Raw genomic sequence first — 5,932 nt, 5'->3', positions numbered from 1 at the left:
GTTAACCGCTCATGCTTCTTTCTTATGAGACGTTAGTAAACCAATTACATAGCCTTGTCAAGACTAAATCACAGGTAAAAATCCTGTACATCTCATGTGGCCAACCACTCCCAACTAGGATTCCAAGACGCCTCATCACCCATCATAGAAGAACTCGTTGAATTCCACGACCACGCCCTAATCGTTGCCCTAGCTATCTGCAGCCTAGTTCTCTACCTTTTAGCCCACATACTAACAGAAAAACTCTCGTCCAATGCTGTAGACGCCCAAGAAGTAGAGCTGATCTGGACAATCCTACCTGCTATCGTCCTGGTACTCCTCGCCCTCCCATCCCTACAAATCCTCTACATAATGGACAAAATCGACGAACCAGACCTCACCCTAAAAGCCATCGGCCACCAATGATACTGAAGCTACGAATACACAGACTTCAAAGACCTATCATTCGACTCCTACATAGTGCCCACCCCAGACTTACCCAACGGCCACTTCCGACTGCTAGAAGTTGACCACCGCGTAGTTATCCCAATAGAATCCCCCATCCGCGTGATCATTACTGCAGGAGACGTACTCCACTCCTGAGCAGTCCCAACGCTCGGAGTTAAAACAGACGCAATCCCAGGCCGACTAAACCAAACTTCATTCATTACCACCCGGCCTGGGATTTTTTACGGACAATGCTCAGAAATTTGCGGGGCTAATCACAGCTACATACCCATTGTAGTAGAATCAACCCCACTCCCACATTTCGAGGCCTGATCGTCCCTTCTATCATCATCCTAATCATTAAGAAGCTATGCAACAGCACTAGCCTTTTAAGCTAGCCAAAGAGGGACTTCCCCCTCCTTAATGATATGCCACAGCTTAACCCCGCACCATGATTTTCAATCATAATTATAACCTGATTAACCCTAGCACTCCTCATCCAACCAAAACTACTAGCCTTCACCACAACCAACCCCCCATCAAATAAGACCTCCCTCACTACCAAACCCACACCATGATCCTGACCATGAACCTAAGCTTCTGTGACCAATTTTCCAGCCCCAATCTATTTGGCATCCCCTTAATTCTACTATCCCTACTCTTCCCAGCCCTACTATTCCCGTCCCCAAACAACCGATGAATCAACAACCGCCTTTCTACTATCCAAACATGACTCCTTCACCTAATCACAAAACAACTAATAGTCCCACTCAACAAAAATGGCCACAAATGAGCCATAATATTTACATCCCTAATAATCATACTTCTTACAATCAACCTTCTAGGCCTCCTTCCATATACATTCACCCCAACCACCCAACTATCTATGAACATAGCCCTAGCCTTCCCACTATGGCTCGCCACACTACTAACAGGCCTACGAAACCAACCATCAGCCTCTTTAGCCCACCTATTACCCGAAGGTACCCCTACACCCCTAATCCCCGCACTAATCCTGATCGAAACAACCAGCCTACTAATCCGCCCCCTAGCCCTCGGAGTCCGCCTTACAGCCAACCTTACAGCAGGACACTTACTCATCCAACTCGTCTCTACAGCCTCCATTGCATTAATACCCACCCTTCCTGCAGTATCCATCCTAACAATAATCATCCTACTACTCCTAACCATCCTAGAAGTAGCAGTAGCCATAATCCAGGCCTACGTCTTCGTGCTCCTTCTAAGCCTATACTTACAAGAAAACATCTAATGGCACACCAAGCACACTCATACCACATAGTTGACCCAAGCCCTTGACCAATCTTCGGGGCAGCCGCCGCCCTACTCACAACCTCAGGATTAATCATGTGATTCCACTACAACTCATCCATACTACTAACCCTAGGCCTCATCTCAATACTCCTAGTAATACTCCAATGATGACGAGACATTGTACGAGAAAGCACCTTCCAAGGCCATCACACTCCCACAGTCCAAAAAGGCCTACGATATGGCATAATCCTTTTCATCACATCCGAAGCATTCTTCTTCTTAGGGTTCTTCTGAGCGTTCTTCCACTCGAGCCTGGCCCCAACCCCAGAACTAGGAGGCCAATGACCCCCAACAGGAATTAAACCACTCAACCCGATAGAAGTCCCCCTACTAAACACAGCCATCCTACTAGCCTCAGGCGTTACCGTAACGTGAGCCCATCACAGCATCACAGAAGGAAACCGAAAACACGCCATCCACGCCCTAACCCTAACGATCCTCCTGGGATTCTACTTCACAGCCCTACAAGCAATAGAATACCACGAAGCCCCATTCTCAATCGCCGATAGCGTCTACGGATCTACCTTCTTCGTTGCCACTGGATTCCACGGACTCCACGTAATCATCGGATCCTCCTTCCTGACCGTCTGCCTCTTCCGACTGATCAAGTTCCACTTTACATCAGACCACCACTTCGGATTCGAGGCAGCAGCCTGATACTGACACTTCGTAGACATCATCTGACTATTCCTCTACATAACCATCTACTGATGAGGATCTTGCTCTTCTAGTATATTAATTACAATTGACTTCCAATCTCTAGAATCTGGTATAAACCCAGAGGAGAGCAATGAACGCACTCATGTTCATATTCGCCCTATCATCAATCCTAAGCGCCGCCCTAACCGCATTAAACTTCTGACTCGCCCAAATAAACCCCGACTCAGAGAAACTCTCACCGTACGAATGTGGATTCGACCCACTTGGATCTGCTCGATTACCATTCTCAGTCCGATTCTTCCTCAGTAGCCATCCTGTTCGTCCTATTCGACCTAGAAATCGCCCTCCTACTCCCCCTGCCATGAGCCGTCCAACTCCAATCCCCCCTAATGACCCTCACCTGAACTGTAGTGATCCTCCTTCTCCTAACACTCGGACTGGCCTACGAGTGAATTCAAGGGGGCCTAGAATGAGCAGAATAACAGAAAGTTAGTCTAACCAAAAAGATAGCTGGTTTCGACCCAGCAGATTACAGCCAACCCTGTAACTTTCTTATGTCGCCCCTACATTTAAGCTTCTACTCAGCCTTCATTTTCAGCGGACTAGGACTAGCCTTCCACCGAACCCACCTAGTATCCGCCCTACTATGCCTTGAAAGCATAATATTATCGATATTCGTAGGCCTATCAATATGATCCATCGAAAACCAAGTCTCCTCATTCACCATGGTACCAATTCTCATGCTAACCTTCTCAGCGTGTGAGGCGGGCACAGGCCTGGCCATCCTAGTAGCCTCCACCCGCACACATGGCTCCGACCATCTACACAACCTAAACCTCCTGCAATGCTAAAAATCATCCTACCCACAATCATACTTCTTCCAACAGCCCTGCTGTCTCCACCAAAATTTCTATGGACTAACACCACCTTATACAGCCTCCTAATCGCTGCCCTAAGCCTACAGTGATTAATCCCAACCTACTACCCCTACAAATTTTTATCCAACTGAACAGGAATTGACCAAATCTCATCCCCCCTCCTAGTACTATCCTGCTGACTACTCCCACTCATAATCATAGCAAGCCAAAACCACCTGCAACAAGAACCCCTACAACGCAAACGAATCTTTATCTCAACCTTAGTCGCAGTCCAGCCATTCATCCTACTAGCCTTTTCCACCACAGAACTAGCACTATTTTACATCTCATTTGAAGCAACCCTCATTCCCACCCTAATCTTAATCACCCGATGGGGGAACCAACCAGAACGCCTAAGCGCTGGCATACACCTGCTATTCTACACGCCAGTAAGCTCTCTACCCCTGCTAATCACAATCATACACCTATACGTGAAAATTGGCACCCTGCACCTGCCAACCCTACAACTAACCCACCCAACCCTATCCACCTCATGGACAGGAATACTATCAGGTCTAGCACTGCTCATAGCATTCATAGTAAAAGCCCCACTATACGGCCTACACCTCTGACTGCCAAAAGCCCACGTAGAAGCACCCATCGCAGGCTCAATACTCCTCGCCGCCCTACTACTAAAGCTAGGAGGATACGGAATTATACGAGTCACTCTATTTATGGGCCCACTGTCCAACCTCCTGCACTACCCCTTCCTAACCCTGGCCCTATGAGGCGCCCTAATGACTAGCTCAATCTGCCTACGACAGACAGACCTAAAATCACTAATCGCTTATTCATCCGTTAGCCACATAGGCCTAGTTATCGCCGCAGGAATAATCCAAACCCACTGATCATTCTCAGGGGCAATGATCCTAATAATTTCCCATGGACTAACTTCCTCCATACTATTCTGCCTAGCCAACACAAACTATGAACGTACGCACAGCCGAATTCTACTACTCACACGAGGCCTACAACCTCTCCTACCACTCATAGCTACCTGATGATTGCTGGCCAATCTAACAAACATAGCCTTACCCCCAACAACAAACCTCATAGCAGAGCTAACCATTATAATCACCTTATTCAACTGATCTGCCTTCACGATCATCCTAACAGGAATCGCAACCCTACTAACCGCCTCCTACACCTTATTCATACTACTAATGACCCAACGAGGCTCAATCCCCTCCCACATCACATCTATGCAAAACTCAACCACGCGAGAACACCTGCTCATAACACTCCACATTATCCCAATATTCCTCCTAATCCTCAAACCCGAACTGATCTCCGGAATCCCCTCATGCAAGTATAGTTTAAACCAAACATTAGACTGTGATTCTAAGAATAGAAGTTCAAACCTTCTTACCTGCCGAGGGGAGGGTTTAACCAACAAGAGCTGCTAACTCTTACATCTGAGCCTAAAACCTCAGCCCCCTTACTTTTAAAGGATAACAGCAATCCACTGGTCTTAGGAACCACCCATCTTGGTGCAAATCCAAGTAAAAGTAGTGAACCCCACACTACTAATCAACTCCCTCACACTACTCACGCTGACAATCCTCCTAACCCCAATCATCCTGCCATTTCTATTTAAAAACTTTAAAAACACCCCACAAGCCACCACCCGCGCTGTTAAAACCGCATTCCTAATTAGCCTAGCCCCTACAACCGCATTCATCTACTCGGGAGTAGAATCTGTCACCTGCCACTGGGAGTGAAAATTCATTATAAACTTTAAAATCCCCCTGAGCCTAAAAATAGACCAATACTCAATAACATTTCTTCCAATCGCCCTATTTGTAACATGATCAATCCTACAATTCGCCATATGATACATGGCCTCAGAGCCATACGTAACAAAATTTTTCACCTACCTACTGACATTCCTAGTCGCCATACTCCTCCTAACAACCGCAAACAACATATTCCTCCTATTCGTAGGCTGGGAAGGAGTACGAATCATGTCCTTCCTTCTCATCGGCTGATGACAAGGCCGAGCAGATGCCAACACCGCCGCCCTACGAGCCGTAATCTACAACCGAATCGGAGACATCGGACTGATCCTGAGCATAGCATGACTAGCTTCAACATTCAACACCTGAGAGATCCAACAAGCCGTACACCCCCACCAAACCCCAATCCTCCCCCTCATAGGATTAATCCTCGCAGCCGCAGGAAAATCCGCCCAATTTGGACTCCACCCATGACTGCCCGCAGCAATAGAAGGCCCCACCCCAGTATCAGCCCTACTGCACTCCAGTACCATAGTAGTAGCCGGAATCTTCCTGCTCATCCGCATGCACCCCCTGCTAGCCACCAACCAGACAGCCCTAACTGCCTGCCTATGCCTAGGTGCTCTATCAACCCTATTCGCTGCCACATGCGCCCTAACCCAAAATGACATCAAAAAAATCATTGCTTTCTCAACATCCAGCCAACTAGGACTAATAATAGTCACTATCGGACTAAACCTCCCACAACTAGCCTTCCTACACATCTCAACCCATGCCTTCTTTAAAGCCATACTATTCCTATGCTCAGGGTCTATCATCCACAACCTAAACGGAGAACAAGATATCCGAAAGATAGGAGGC

At 47.4% G+C, this 5,932-nt stretch overlaps 2 long non-coding RNA genes across 2 annotated transcripts in view; one reads left to right on the top strand and one right to left on the bottom strand.

The window, feature by feature from the left end:
• LOC310893324 overlaps window positions 1–5,932 on the bottom strand; it is a 549,839-nt gene that overhangs the window by 185,617 nt on the left and 358,290 nt on the right. Inside the window, exon 3 of the long non-coding RNA XR_014578904.1 lies at window positions 3,397–3,787. This is a non-coding gene — a long non-coding RNA (uncharacterized lncRNA). The remainder of the gene's footprint in view (window positions 1–3,396; window positions 3,788–5,932) is intronic.
• The window catches only part of LOC310893319, a 182,874-nt gene that overhangs the window by 99,766 nt on the left and 77,176 nt on the right, over window positions 1–5,932 (top strand). The window lies entirely within an intron of this gene.

The sequence above is a fragment of the Anser anser genome, assembly GCF_964211835.1.
Source record: "Anser anser genome assembly, chromosome: 2".
Taxonomy (NCBI): Eukaryota; Metazoa; Chordata; class Aves; order Anseriformes; family Anatidae; genus Anser; species Anser anser.
This window is presented reverse-complemented; position numbering and strand designations above follow the sequence as displayed.